Raw genomic sequence first — 16675 nt, 5'->3', positions numbered from 1 at the left:
GCTTCATAGAGCTCAAGGAGATGCCAGGAGAATGTGTTTTGGGTAGGGAGGAGGAGGTAGTGTCTGGGAATGTTCATAGGGATTAGCATGACGATTGTCAGTCAATGTGGGGTAGAAAATCAAACAACTGCAAGCGGTGCGCCACTCCTCACATGTCATTTCTATTCTAGCCAAACTCTAATGCAACTGGTTCAGCTTATACATGGCGCTAAAGTGCCACCTAATTGCAAAAACAAAAAAATGTGGTGCAGCACAAAAGTATAAAAAACAAAGTACCAAGTGGCATGCAAACAAAAAATGCACTTAATGGAGCATTTGACAACTATCACCACAATTTAAACAGTTATATTTAATTCTGTGAAGTTGTGTGCTACTATAACGGGGCTTTCATCAGGATGCACTAATTCTGCATTATACAACAGCCTATCGACACCAAGTACCTCTCTAATAGATCTCTTTGAAACCTCTGGATGAGAGCTAAAGCGGTCTCAAACCGGACCGAAGAATACGAGAATGTTAAAATCAGAACTTCGAATTTCAAAACAGACAGGAGTAAATAAAAATGTGTGCAAATTTAACAATGACACAAGTTTGTGCAGTTCAAAGCAGGTTAAACAGAGTTGATGTCCCGCTAACTGAGGCCATATTTCCGTGATACCACTATCCCCATCCTTCATTCTGCCGAAAAATGGGGCGCACTGCGGAAAAAGATGAAGGTGGTGTATTCTGGAGGTAAAGACGAAACCTCTTCCCAGTTTCTGAATTCTGCAAACAGTGCAATTTGTAAATCTCTGCTTACTGGACCTTCGTTAATCATAATTCAAGGGAGTCCACAATATAACAATTCACATATCATTCACCTTCTCTAACTGTTTTTTTTTCAGAATAAAAGCCGAAAGCAACACTCAGAAATGAACACATCTTTTTCTTCTCTGCTGAACTAGACTTCCATTTAATTAGCATTCTCTGCCTCATGCGGGACAAATCTGCTCCAGTTTTCTTTAAACTGGCTAATCAAAGACACATGCAGCCTTGAAATCTAACTAGAATGCGTTAGCTTCTGTGCGGAATTGCAGTTTATAAAATGTATTTTTCATAAAGACAACACAGCAGTCCTTTTTTCAAAATGTTTTAAATAATACAGATGTAATGCAGACCTCACACGTTTTCCCTAGTAAACCTCACTGAGGCAGAGTATCTGTCTGCAGATATTGCGAGCAATGCTTCATTAACATAATATTTATATGCAAGAACGTCTTTACCAATGAAGCTGCTATTTTACGTTGTGGTGTGTTCCTAAATGCTTTACAGCACATAGAGTCACCAGCATCCACTTTTTATAACCTAAAGCACTTGTAATTTGGTAAAATAGATAAATACATATGAAGGGATGTATGGGTCTCTGACCTGTGAAAGCACGTGGTTGCAGAGAGAGCAGGCGGCCATCAGAAATCAGTTCAGAGAGTGATCGATATCTATTAAATCTGGGATACATTTTTGGACAGAAACAATTACCCCCCTGATGTAATGTCGGCATGATTTTAATGTTATCAATGTTTATTTATTTATAGTATATGTCTAATGAAGTGCAAAAAATGTTTATACACATTACAGGTTATGGTTAAGCTGGTCTTCCCATAGGAAGAGATGTTGTGTGCGGTTTCCTCAAGGAGTGGAGGGGGTCAAAGTTACATGGGGATTGGGGGCAAGGTGTTCCCAAAACTTTTGAAATCCGGATAGACATGAATGGAAAAAAATGTGCTTGCGGGTACAGCCCAGACCGCTGGACGGATTAACACCCAAATTGCATGAGGAGCAGTGGCCTGGTACCAAAAGCATGTTTTGCAAATTTGATGTTAAACCTTCCAGTATATTTTTTTCAAATGGCCAAAATGTATGTACAAAAATGAGTGATATCGCCGTCCGGTCTGCAGACTCACTTCCTGGTTTGGTGTTCGTGGATGCCTCTGAGCCAATGAGGAGCCTGGTAACATATCATACTTGGCCGCTGATTGGTCAATTAAAAACATGAGTTGTATCAAAAAGCTTTAAATGGATGCCATGCTGGATTCACGAACCACGTCCATAGTCTACAAACATTTTGGTAAAAACATTTAAAAAGCAGAACATTACACTTGTCAAACAAATTAAACAATCTCTGAGGAGATGATGGGTGATAAGAATGGGATGGGTTATGGCCAGAAAAAGCCAAAAATCCTGTGGTTTTTCTTCCAATATTTTTGGATTGCTTAGAACGTTGCTGCCATTGACGAATCTGCACATATTTGCATAAGGATTATAGACCCTAATTTGTGTGTGCAAAGTTTGAAGGGATTTTGTCAAGTAGAGGCAAAATTGTAGGGGGGTCCAAACATTATATAAATCGCGATAGGCTTAAATGGGCAAAATATATTACTCGTGGCTACAGCCCAATGTGCTGGACAGATTTGCAGAAAAACTTTTTTTCCAGGACCTGAAAACATGCCTTAGCAAATCTGTCCTGTGTTTTATTTTTTGAAAAGTGTCAATATTTAGGTACAAAAAAATAGTGATATAACTTGGTGCCTGAGGCATAGCCTGTGGCCATGGCCAGTGCGCAGATTTTCTGTGGCATGAAAATCTGGCCACAGACCGTGACCACCAGGACCCAGCTATGGGGTTAAATTGGACATTAGCACAAGGGACTGGCTATGTGGTTTAAGGGGCAGCAGGCCTGGCACAAGGACATTTGCAAAACATAGGTATATAACTTTGGTTCCTGTGACCTTAGACAGTGTCCAGATTGTCTGCCCATGGCCAACATGGACTGCCAATGGGGTTAAAGTGGGCAATGGGCCTGACAAGGATAGGTACAAAAAAAGTGATATAACTTTGGTGCCTGTGGCCATGGCCAAATTGTCGGAGCATGACCATTTGTGATGTCATCTTTGATGTCCTGGGTGTTAGTCTTAGCAGTGCTGGGTGTTACGTATGCATTGCTTACCATACTCTGGCAAATTCCTTGGGGTTTTCGGTTTTACCTTACAACCATAACGTCCGTTTTACAATGTTTATTGTGTGTCTATATATAGAACACACACACGCACACAATAGTAAAACTAGGAGTAGTCCATTATCATAGCATTGTGTTGCCTCTAATTAACCCCTTGTTTATATTTGGATTAAGTATGCTCCCGTGTGTGGCTAATCGGTGGTTTGGCAAGAGACCATTGCTACAACATATAATACGGTTAGCTGAGATTTTCCTGAAAGGAACTGATGACTAACTGCTCTCGTTACTGAGATTTCAATTAGATAATGCTTTATTTAAATACTTTAAAGCAAAGTTGGCCCAGGCAACACACATGCAAGACCTTTTTAACCCGTCAAAGCCACAGCTATTTATGGGTGTGCCATAGGTCATATATATGTACTTCGAAATTGGGGTGTGATTGGCAGCTGATAAGTTACCATTAACCCCATTGACCTCAAAACACATTTAAATTTAAATCAAAGACACAAAGGCCCGCTGCCTTTCTATCTGGACAGTCAGAAGGTTCATTATAATTGGGATTACCCAACATTCCACTACCTTGTCACTTTCCTCACTGTGGCTGAGCTATACTTTATTTCTTGACAGAGCCATTTTAAAGACTGAACTCTACCTAACCCCATCCATGGCTTCCCCATGGCTCTTCCCCCTGGAGTAACTTAGAAGAGTGCCGCCAGCCCAGCACTTGCACCATTTTTCTTTTCTGCAGCACAGAAGCAAGCCACTAGTGAGCCTTGAATAATTGAGCATTTGTTCCTGGAAAGTGATGAAATGTAGGCTGATGCGACATGCAGGTCCAGGTGGAGCCCAGGGCTCTTGAAAAGAGCACTCTGTGTATGCTAACTGGTTGCCACAAGTAGGGCTTGTTGGTGTATGTGCGATTGACTAGTTCCGGCAGCAAAGGATGACATCACCAACAGGCACCACAGGAGGTCAGGTGCAATTACATTAAAATCTGGGTTGTTTTACCACCGAAAGTTGTTGGAATTTCTGACTCTAGAAAACATGATGTTATAAAGTGCTTAGATTTGCCAGTGTGAATCCTCCAGGAGGGTGTAACTCTGCATGCAACCTGGGAGAGCTGCGTCCAGGTTGCCATCATATAAGGATTGAAGTGACTTGTTCACCTACTCAAGCTGCACAGGTGACTTTGATTAGAGAAGATACCCGGACTTCCACTGAGGTTGTAAAAGGATTTACCTAGGGTTACCTAGGTGCAAAGTAGAGTAAGAAGCTGATGGACCTCACAATTGGTCAGGCTCTGGACAAGGAAAAATGTAGTCAGGAGCCAGAGGACAAGGGAGAGGGATCAGACCTAGATACTAAAGGGAGATACATACCCAAGTAAACTAGGCCAATCCTACCACAGCACATATGGGAGAGAAAGATACATATCCAGGTAAGCTAGGCCAGTCCTAGCACAGCACCAAAAGGAGATATTGGAGTTTCCAGCTACAGAGGTGGAGCAATAAAAACATTGATATTGTGTGCCTTTATGTTACTGTAGTACCATCATAAATCTGGTTATGAAGACAATATGTAACACCGTCACAAGACAATGGCAAATCCAGAAAGCCTCAAGAAGTCAAAGAGATACATGTCCAGGAAAGAGGATCCAAACTGGTTTACCAGAGCATGCCCAAATGGACACAATGATTCAGGATGTGGCTGGGAAACGATCTATGGCTGCAAAGGACATGGTACCAAAGGGCTCCAAAGGCTGAAGGATGGATGCTCTATGCTCAAGAATGGCTATTCTGGAATCTAATCCAGCTCTCAACGCAGGGGTTTTGTAGGTTTATAAAGTGCCAGCTCTGCTCAAAAATCCACGGGATATTTACAAGCACATGAAAAAAGGGGGCTACTGCGGTTTGTTATTACTTCACAGAGAACATCTTCTACAAATGATGTCAGATGCAGCTATGGACACTTTAACAGCTTCAGCACTGACTAGTTGTGCAGCCACAATCACAATTTTAAGAAATATAAAAGCAGGATTTAAATGCAGAAGCACAGCAGAAAACTGATGGTAGATATGCCATTTCTTGGAGCAATGCTGTTCGGAACGGAACCAGACTCCATGGTGAAGAAATCATTCAATGACCGGGCGTATTCTCAGCGCCTGTGGGAGAAGACTTAGGAAAGGAAGCCCTGCCACAAACTATAACCTTAAAGCTCATTCCAAAGATTCAGAGGTTTTTCAAAGACTAAACTATATATTTATGGAAATATGCCTAACGGAGAACCTCCACCTCCTTTTAAAAGCCAGCAGTCCTGATGGTCTGACAAATGAGTCAGAAGGAAGGAGGCTGAGGTCCTTCACCCAGGCTTGGAAAACTCTGATGAAGGATCCATAGGAGACCTCTCTCTTTACTCAAAAAGAAAGACAACAGAGTGTTTGCTGACTTTTACTCAGCCAATCAGTAATAATACAAATTCCAATGAAGCCAAACTGCAGGGAAGTATTTTTGGTGAAGATACAAGCATTATTGGGGAAAGAAATTCTATAGAGTCAGTTCCTAAGACCATTCAAAAGATATTACTGATGCTGCATCAGAATCTTTGCTGGAATATCAGGGCCTCTAAGATTCATACCAACATTTGCGCTGCTATCAAGATAGCTTACTAGAGGTGTGTTTGGTTTTGGATTTCCAATACAGGGTCTTCCATTTTGGCTGAAAATCAGCCCTCATGGTCTTTATGTTGCACCAGTCATTGCTCTCCTGCACCAGAATACATCTGCTTTGTAACTGGTTGAGGGCAAATAAAACAAACGAGGGGGCGGGAGCAGCCAGCTGTTGGTTTGAATCCCGGGTTTGCATTCTGTTACACCATGTAGGCTTCCTGATAAATTACAAAGGGCCACATGCAATACCAGTGCAGAGCATGGAATTCATTGGTGCCTCATGTGACGAAGTTCCATGCCTTGTGCTGTGACCACCATGGTGGTGACTCAGGGGGCCAGCTGCCACCCCAAAACAATGGATGGTCGCCCTATTGGGAGCATTGGGAGTGTACAAGTAGATATATTTTGCATTGTAATGTTGGCCTAAGTGCATACATATTGAACATACACACTGGGCTGCGCCATCACAGTGTCTGAAAATGCCATCTTGGCTGCTTTGCTCCCATTTTCGAGTTTTCATTCTGAACGCGGTGAAAGCTTGCAATGTTACCGCTTCAGAAGCTTCCCTGAATACTGCCCCCACACAGGAATGCTAAGAACTACCAAGCACGCTGAACTCTGCAACAGAGAACCTTGAAGCACTGGTACAAACGTAGCTAATATGTAAATTAGGTGCTGTTCTGTCTTTCCTGACTGTCTTGTTTTTCGTAGTCAATTGTGAACGTGCCATCCAGACTATTAAAGCAAAGCACGATTTACAGCATATTCTGTTGCTGAAAATGAACAAACTACTGAGTAGACATGCAGACTGACCTTTAGCTTAACACAAACATAGATAATATAGCGCGAGGAATGTTACCTTGTATTGAAGAACACATTGGGCCTCATTACGAGTCCGGCGGTAACCTGTCAGATTTTCCGGCTCGGTTGTGTGTGATTCCCGGAATTACCGGGGCATTACAACCCTGGTGACCCGGGAATTCCGGAGGCGGAATTCGGTAAATCCCCATTCCCATTGATTCCGATAGGACTCAGTGGGAATGGGACCATGGAAACACCGGCACCATCTTGTGAGGGTGCCGGTGTTTCCACGTCCGCCTGCAGGCGGGTGGTGTTAAACCCGCCAGGTCAGACCTGTGGGGAATGACACCTCCGCCTGCAGGACTCAAGATCACCCGATATGGAAACAACGGTAGCAGCGGGTTTACCGCCACCATTATTTCCATACCGGGTGACTCGTAATGAGGCCCAATATCTTCCTACATCCTTTCTCCTCGGTTTCCCAGACAGTAAATAGTCTGCAGGGTGACATGGAGTGTTCAAGCACATGTTACCATGGAGAATTGCCCACGTATGTGATGTGCTGGCCTAAATTCGTCATGTTATTGTGGAACTGTATATAATATCTGTATGCCCGCAAGTTGGGGCTAACTTTCTTATGGTTTTCTGTCGTGCATTTGTAAAGTCAGTCCGTGCTAAAGTACGAATAAACTGTTGTTTATACCTTTTGTTCCTCGTGACTAGCGTGTCTTCATGGTCTTACAGTAGCCTCGTATTTTTGGATTGACAGGAGGATCATCAGTCACCTTAGCTTGCCCCTGACAATGACAGAGCCTCACCAAAGGCTAGGTTTGGGTATACAACCCATACACCAAGGCAGGTAATTCCTGGAAGCACTACCCCAGCCCAAACCACTGAGAGACTCTGCAGTGTAACAATAAGGCACCCCTTTCCCAAGTGATAGAGACTGCGCCTCTAAAGCAACCTCCAGCATAGGAAAAGGTGCCTTTTCCATTTCAGGAAAAACATTTTCTTTCACTAGACACTGGTAGCGTGAATGGCAGATAATTGTTAAAACTTCATCAGGATCATCGGGAAAGTAATTTCAATTACTTTAAAGGTGCATTTTATCTGCTACAATCCCCAATTCAATGTTGCAGAGGGATGTTGTCAAAGGAAAAACAAAGTTACCAAAATATTGTCTCCTGGCAGCAAGTTTCTCTGGTGAGGATACATTATGTCGATTTCCACGACCACACAGATTCAGTAAACTGAACAGTGCACAACACTTTGCAATATGTTTCCAGTACTTAATTCACATGCCTGGAAACCAGGAGACCCAGTATCGCACAAGCAAAACATGGGAGCATCACAGAGGGATTACGGCCTTCAAAGATAGTGGGGAAGGCCAGTTATAGACATTTGTCAAACACCCTAAACCCAATGTATTCCCTAGTGCACTTAGGGAAGACCATCAATTCCAGCACTCTCTATAGCCTGGAAGGAACTGCATTGGTTACCGGTTTCAATGAGGATTCTGTTTAAACTGCTGACAGTAGGTCATAAATGTATCTTTGGAACGGCTCCTCAGTATCTCAAAGAAAGTGTGACCATCTACCACCCAAACAGGGATCTCCGATTTGCTAATGCCTACTTTCTTAAAGTAGACGGTACAAAAAGAGCTCGGGATAACGGCGGTTCTTTTCCAGTGCTGGCGGCAAGAGCCTGGAATGAGTTGCCGGAAGCACTCCGAAAGGAGGAAAATCATCTGGTTTTTAGGAAATCTTTAAAGACCAGATTGTTCAAGTAAATCCTCTGAGACATAGGCTGTTCTAATCATCTTACCTTGTCCGTACTGTTTCAGCACCTGGACACCCTAGGACTTTGGCGTTATACAAATAAAGTAACATAACATAACATGGGAGGGAACAAAGTGTAAAGGATTCCACCCTGGATTGCTCAGTGTTGGCAGGAACAAGAGGCACACATTTGGAGAAGGCATGATACTGGAGAGTAGTGGAAGGAGCAGAGACTAGAGATGGAATAGTTTGGAAGAGAAGGAAGAGTTAGGAGGTGGTGGCAGTGGAGAGCTAGAAGTGGTGGTGAGAGCTTAGTGCATGACAAGGGAGGGGTTAAGATCAGAGGCTATGAGTGGACAGCTGGAGGTGGTGGAACTTAAGTGTCAGGTTCTGACCGTCACACAGCCCGCTGGAGCAACATGATCACGGGAGGCATTCGGAAACCTGCTGGATGTCACAGCGCCTGGGCACCGGCGCTCGCCATGGACTACAGTCCCCAAAAGGCTGTGTGTCACACTATGGCGGGACGTAACACACAAAAGTGTGACGCTCATCGTCTGCACTCTGCACCCTTTTCGGAACCTGCAGCTGAGAGCTAGGTGCTTCTCAACCTTTCTTCTGAATATCTTTCGTGCTTTCTATGATTTACCTTGCTCCTGTGTGCCCTGACCCTGGCTTCTTCTCCCTGGATATCCTGCTGCATATCCTTATCTGGTTTGGAGTATGTTTGGATTTCTGGCGGTTGATCAGTGTTCTGTCCCTGCACTTGAATTGGATTTCCCTTGCTGGCTCTGTTGTCTTCTGTTCTCTTGGGTGCTGAAATTCTATCAGCACGTGGTTAGTTTTGACTTTCCTCTTGTATTCTTGCACTTTTCTCCTTGGAAAATCATGCTGGACTCTTACCCTGGAACTACATTGTGACTTTGGATATTTCTTCGAACCGCCATCTCCTGGATTCTGTTGAGCAGATTTACCCTAACCGCACCCTAGTTTTGCCCAGTTCAGATTCCCTTCCTCTCCTTTCCTAGATGCGCCGTTGTACTGCCCGGGTTAGATCCTGACTCCATTCATGAGTGCTCAACACTTGCCTTTACTCGGTCCGGCATTCAAAAGTGTCTATTATAACTTTCAGTGACAACTATGTGCCAAGATAACCCACCACAGAGATGGAACCTTTACACAACTGTTTTAAGGAATGAGCCATCGACAGATCCTAACCACCACAACAACCAAAAAACACAGCCTCACAAGCACTGAACACCACGATAGAACAACTAGACTTAGCCGATGTCTGGAGAGAATTACATCCCTCCGAAAGATGCTATTCTTATTCTTCAGCTCCCCACAACTTGCGCACCAGAAAAGATTATCTGTTTACAGAGAACAACTGATGTACGCAGAGTCTACCGACTACCTAGGTAGATCGATCTCGGACCATTCTCCCTTACTCATGCAATGGAAGATCAAGGGCCCCATGCCCCCAATCCCGATGTGGTGAATGCCCACTGAGGCACTTACCGATCAAGTGTTTAGTGAAAACCTTGGAGAGAAACTCAAAGAATACGTAAGCTTAAACAAGGGCACAGTGGACAGATGGAGCACCCTATGGGAAGCCATGAAAGTGATAACGTGAGGAGAAACCATAGCGGGAGCCGGAGGAGTCCGGAAACAACTGAGGAGAGAATTAGAGGACATGGAAAGTGAAATAAAACAACTAGCAAATAACCCCCTGAACACCAGAGCAAACGAGGAAAAACTGAGGGAGATCAGAAATAAGTGCCGAGCAGCCTGGGAGAGACTATCCAAATTCGATTTCACAACAGGCACCGCCAGAGCACACAAAGAAGCCGACAAACTAAGTGGATTGCTGGTCTGGCTGTGCAAATGGGAACATCTCAGACACCTGCTGACCGAAATAAGAGACAAAAATGGAACAATACACAAGATACAATCAGCGATCAACGACGCCTTCACCGAGTTCTACTACGAGCTCTACACTCACAACACACGCGTACCAAGAGAAGACATCAAGACCACCCTGGAGGAGATAGGGCTCCTCAAACTAACCAAGGAACAAAGAGAGGCATTAGAAGAGGAGATCACCACAGAAGACGTAACAGAAGCAATCAGATCCCTCGCCACATGCAAAACCCCAGGGAGCGATGGCCTCCCGCCAGAGTTCTACAAAGCTTACGAAACAACCTTAACCCCGATACTGCATGAAGTATTTCAGGAAGCATATGAGACAGGAACCCTACCAGGAAGCATGAGAGAAACACTCATAATTCCAATGCTTAAACCAAACAAACCTGCAAATGATTATGACTCCTACCGCCCACTGCCAATGCTAAACTACAACAGCAAGATCTTAACCACCATACTAGCTACGAGACTTGCCATGGTGTGGGATCCCTAGTCCATGAAGACAAAAATGGGTTTGTGCCAGGTAGGAACACCACAGCTAACCTGCGGAGACTCCAACATGTCATGGCACAGACAATGGAAAGCAAAGAAGACATGGCGGTGCTAACCCTAAACGCCATTGAGGCGTTTGACTCTATATTCTGAGAATGGTTAATCGAGACCCTCAGAGGAATCGGGTTTGGCGAAAACTTCGTGAGATGGGTCAAAGTACTATACAACGCCCCCATGGCAAGAGTGAAAACTGGGAAAGTGGTGTCAAAGGCCTGGGCAATACAGAGAGGCACTAGGCAGGGATGCCCGCTATCGCCGATGTTATACATCCTGGGGCTGGAGCCAGTAGTATCTACTTTAGGAAGCAACTCTTTGACGCAGGGATAAAGGTGGGCACGAACTACAATATAATCTCATTATACGCCGACGATGAGCTGCTATACCTAAGAGACCCACAATTAAATGCCCAGGTAGCACTCGACATACTGGATAACTTTGCACGCTACTCAGTGATACAATTCAGTAAACAGAAATCTTGTGCATTTCCATTAGCCAGACTCAGAGGGGTAAAAGAAACGGACCTACCCAAAGTGGGAATCAAATGGCAGCCAGAAACATTCCGATACCTAGGGGTTAACATAAAGCATACGCCAGAGCTCACCCACGACTGCAACACGGAGGCCGTAATCAAAGGACTACGCAACTCCACGAAATTCTGGTCCAAGCTACCATTCTCCATGATGGGTAGAGCTGCCATTACAAAGATGATAATACTCCCAAGATTCTTGTACTACTTTACAAACATATGCTACTACATCAGACCACCCTTCTTCAAGAAACCAGAAGCTCTGTTAAAAGAATACTTATGGGGAGCGACTCGTCATAAACTACCCCTGCACATACTGACACTACCGCATAAAGAAGGAGGAATACAACTACCTGATCTTCAGAAATATTAATTAGCGGCCCAGCTCAGTCATGTCACGAAATGGATCTCGGACAAACCTTCAGCCAAAATAGGGCTACTACAACAGCTGATAGCCCCAACATTCCCCAAAGAAGCATTATGGAGCCCACCACTCGACCCATTAAGCATCCCGATGATAGTGAGGCTAGGTAAGCAAGTGAGGAACAGGATGTATGCACAAATCTCAACGGCATAATGGCAATGAGGAACTGGGAAAATGTGGGACTGTAGACCTGGGGGGACATGTTCAGCGATGGAACCTTCAGAGACTTTGAATCACTGCACACACAGAAAGGACTAGCAAAAGGCCAGTTCTTGTGGTACCAGAGAGTCAAACACACCGCAAAGAAGAAATGGAGCATATGGCCTGAGGAACCAACACCGAACCCCTATTGCAAGAAATGCACGGCCTAAGTGACAGCTGGAAACCTGTATCCAGATTATACAACCAAATAACTGACAGACCCAATCCCTGCAGCACGCTGCTGAAAGAACAAAATGGGAGAAAGACCTGGGCACCACTATGACTGAGAATGAATGGGAGAGAGCACTAATCTACCCTAAAGAGGTTTCAGGAAATGCCACATTCAGACTCATACAGCTGAATATCCTATACAGGACTTACATGACCCCACACAGGGTAGCCGTCTTCAACAAACAAGCCCGATCGCAGTGCCCCTGGTTTCAATAACGAAGGTGCGGACATGATCCACATGTACTGGACCTGCCACAAGGTACTAGGTTTTTGGACCAGAATTGAACAAACAAACAGGAAAGCGGGAGTGAACAGGTACGAATGGAACCCGAAAGAATGCTTATTAGGCACGTTCTCCGGACCGAGCAAGCACAAACACATCATAAAGCTAATGGACATGGTGTGCTTCCTTGCAAAGAGTGCGATGGCATGGAAATCGCCTGGAGGACCGAGATATGAAGCTTGGATCAAGGAGATGGAGAGATGGACTGAGGCAGAAACCAGCGCCTGGAACGCAGGAATCACCAGAGCAGAAGGGGACATAAAAGACACTTTTGAATCATTTAAAGCCCTAATAAGAGACATACACTTATCGGCAAATCACAAACCCACCTTGAACTGATAGTTACTGATAAATGTTGTTTAATGTTCATATATTTTTAGTTTAAGTAGAACAAATACCGCATCGTAATTGCGCTGTAACATCGAGCATTTGATCCTGTAAACTTGTTAAGAAATCCCCATAAAATACTTTAATAAAAAATAAAAAAATTATAACTTTCAGTGCGTTTGTTATCCAAAACAACATTGTTCAATGCATATCCGCCTGCCAGCCCGATGCTTCCCATTCACTCACTGGTCAGTGTTTACGGCGTTGTGAGGTTTCTGAAGCTCCAGGGTCTCGCCTGGGCAAGCGGCACCTTGCTCCTCTCGCAGTGTCTCTCTATGGTGTTGCTCCTCAGCAATGCTCTGCCTGCAGCCCCAGACTCCTGTGACCGTTTCGCTCGGTCATGCCGGCCTTCCACATGCAATCTTCTACCGGCCTCTAGCTTTCCTTAGAGTTGCTTCCTGCTGCAAAAACGCTACCACGCCACTGCTCAGAGGAGTTGCTTTCCCAGCTGCTGCCTCAGCCTCCTCGCTTCTCACTGACTCCATTCACAAACAGAGGTTGGGTTTTAAAGTGCCCGCCACCATAATGATTCTAGGAAAGACTAGACCTGCTCATTCTCAGAACAGTAGTTCTGTCTTACTTGTGTTGTCCCCCTCGCCCCAGTACACAATTGAGGTTGAGAAGTGTTTGTATTAACAAAACTAGGCTGGCATGTATCTGTATTAATAAAAGAGGGCTGATGTGTGTGTCTCCTTCAAATGAGGATATGTCTTCCTAGTTGGTCTCTCCCTCGTCCCGGAGTTGAGGTGATGTTTCTGAGGGACAGTTTGAAGGGGAGTAATGGGAAAGGGCTGATCGTAGCCTACAAAGGCTTGAGGGATAGGGGCTTCAGAGTGAAAAGGCAAAGGGGGTTACCATGTCTCCCCCAAAGACATCCTCTGCCCACTCCCTGAGTTCCCTCCACCCAGGTTATCTTCCCTTGCATATCCACCCCTACGGTCAGGATCCAAAAGGGATGGCCTTTGCATGGCCACCTGAGATGAGGATCCTGGGGAAAAAGAAGTGAGGGCGCCCTAAGGTTCCTCACAATATGTCCTCAAAGGAACAAGGTAAGTGAAACACTTGTGTATAGGCGCGCTATAAATAAAATCACATCATATCAAGACGAAGAGATCTGTTGGGTAATGCCTTGATTACAATTGGAAATCCCCTTTACTTCAACCTCCTTCTGCATCGTCTTACTCTGCGTTGGGCCTGACCCAGTTCCAATGACAATAGGTCAATTAATCTGGGATAACTTTGAGGGGCTAGTTTCACTCTTATACGTCACAACAGGGAGAGCAGCCATTTCAGTCGGAGTTAAATCTTTAAAAAGGTGCTGTCATGAGTTAAAGGATACCTCAAAGGATAAAGGAAGCAGGTGAGGGATGGGGTTGAAGAAATGGCGATTAGCATTTGTAATCAAGCCATTGTGAAGGAGTCCTTTTTTGGTAATCATGGCAGGGGAGAGTCACATGGCACCCCGACATGACACTGGTCTTTTAAAGGCTACCAGGAGATAGGGCTCCCCTCATTGACCAGGATGATAATGCCAACCCTCCCCTATGCTCCTGTAGAATCAATGGGACAAGTAGGTAGGCCCCTTTTAGGGACTCATGGAGCAGTGATCAAGTGGTGCTGGTACTACCTGCATGTTTGTCTCCCCTGGTGCAGATGCATAAACCGATCTTAAATCCTGCAAAAGAAGAGGGGCATAGGCTAGGCTGAGGAATCAGGGAGAAAGTGAACCAGCCCAAAGCCCCACCTCATAACTGGAATTCTCCACCAGGGAAGGGACCTATTTGCCAACACCTATACCAACAACCTAAACAGGAAGATGGAGTTAGGAACTTCAAGATGGGAGACATAGTTCCTGAGCCTGGCTGAATCCAGCAGATAATGGGGACCCAACCGGGCCCAGAGAACTAACTCCCAAGCAGCCTATACCAAATCTGCACACCCGAGTCCCTGTACCTCAACGAGGCTAGGAAGAATGGCCAAAGCCCTATACAAATCCAAGGGCTCAGTCAGTCAGTCAGTGAGTTAGCATGGTGGCTGCTGGGGTAGGAGCAGGTAGAGGAAATTTGGAAATCCAGAGGGGGAGAAGGTGAGAGTAAGGAGGTGGAAGCTACAGTTAGACTGAAGGGGGTGGTGAAGGTTCAAGGAAAGGTGTTAATGGGATCCAAGGAAGTGTCAGGAAGCTAGTGTTAACCATATAAAGGAGAACACTGAAGATCTGTTGTTGAATGTTAGAGAAGTTGTTGGAAAAAGAGTTTGGAGAAGAGATACAGGCAAGTACAGAGGAGGAAGAGGAGGGATTAGGCTGAGAGACCCAGGAGGGGCAGGAGTAGAACGGTAAATTGGTGGTTAAAGACACTGAGAATGGTTATAAGGGCAAGACTGAAATCAGTAAGGAGATTGAGCATAGGCCGGAGGATAGGGAGGCTCAGAGGAGCAAAGGAGAGCCAGAGACTGAGATAGAGGAGGAGATAGGAAGAGATGAACAGTGGTGAGGAAACAGAGCGCTTGAGATAAAGAATTTGTGTAAGGAACTGATAAGGGAAATAGGAGGCGGAGAGATTAAAAAAGGTGGTTGGAGAAGATACCCAGGAGGCTGAGGAGGAGAGTGGAACAGATTGGATCAGGGGTTATGGTTCATCGGAAAACATTTCAGCAGAACATGACCCTGCATACCAGTTCTTGGCTTCCGCTTGCTCCCCTAACTGCTGCCTAGCATCCTTCTGTCCCTGGGGTCGTCACCACCCCTCCCCCACCCTGCTGCTACTGCCTCCCTTTTGTTTTCTTCTTTTCTCATTCCAGTGAAAGCTGCTCCTCTGGCTTGCACAGGACCGTTCATTTTGTTTACCGTGGAGTGGGTGAGGTGGGTGTCCTTTCACGCGGACACCTCTGTGACCAACATCTTTTTAGTTTTGGCTATAAAATGGTGTTAAGGCACCAAATATAAACTGACTATTGCATTACAATACAGCTAGGAGGGAGATGGGCTATGAGAAGGGACACACAGCGTGTAGGTGTTTGGATTTTTACCCGCCCATTGACTGCCTCTAAACCAGTGTTAATCCCTATGGCCATTTCCATCCACTTCCTGTCCGTCCTTACCCAAAATACATCCTCCTGGGGTCTCTGAGATAGCTTTATCAAGCAGTAACCTCAAATGTTGTGCTTGTGTGCCTGTCATTGTTATTTCAAAATAGTCTTTTGAGAGTTAATGATTTAAGTGGAGCTGTAAATGCAGTACTAGTGTAATAATATTTCTTAACCAAGTCTGCCTTCAGCCAATTGATTTATAAGCGGTATGCACGACTGCCACTGAACTCCTTTTAAAAATAAGCATTGTCAAAGCCAACAGGTGACTTGTGCACAGGTAATAGATAGGCATGTACCAGCCACTGCTATTATATGTCCAGGTACTCCCACCATTTTGCAGCTGCTACCATTAATGGCTAATTAGTACTGTTATGGCAGTGTATGACAAATGCCTATCCCATGCCTACACAAAAGTCAAAACTGTTGGTATTGCACATTCTTGTTTTTACCCCTGTTAACCTTGGTTCTCTTTTAATGTTTTGTTGTGGTAAGCTGGTTCGCAAAATCACAGCCACAACTAGCTCCAACACAGATAGGTGAAGAAAACCAATGAGCGTTTGAAGAATAGAATGAAGAGGAGGTTGTTTGGGAGTTGGAGGAGATGAGTGTTGTGTTTACAGAGGAGGGGGTGGATGAAGAGCTAGAGGAGGAAATAGCAGGAGAAGATAATCAGGGGGTGGAAGGAACGAGGAGATTAGAAGGTTGAAGAAACTAGAAAGCAAGCACATTAAAAAGAAAGCAGAGAGGCAAGGTGGGCGAGTGGTGAGACTGGTGAGATGAATAGTAGAAGGCTTTAGTGAAAGCCAGAAACCCAGACAGCATCAC

At 44.9% G+C, this 16675-nt stretch overlaps 1 protein-coding gene across 2 annotated transcripts in view; it reads right to left on the bottom strand.

The window, feature by feature from the left end:
* Window positions 1-16675, bottom strand: part of NRIP3 (nuclear receptor interacting protein 3) — a 738043-nt gene that overhangs the window by 682319 nt on the left and 39049 nt on the right. The gene's annotated exons all lie outside the window — the stretch shown is intronic.

This window comes from Ambystoma mexicanum, chromosome 11 (genome assembly GCF_040938575.1).
Source record: "Ambystoma mexicanum isolate Mex_15411 chromosome 11, UKY_AmexF1_1, whole genome shotgun sequence".
NCBI lineage: Eukaryota > Metazoa > Chordata > Amphibia > Caudata > Ambystomatidae > Ambystoma > Ambystoma mexicanum.
The sequence above is the reverse complement of the archived record's forward strand: the minus strand, read 5'-3'. Positions and strand labels throughout refer to the sequence as shown.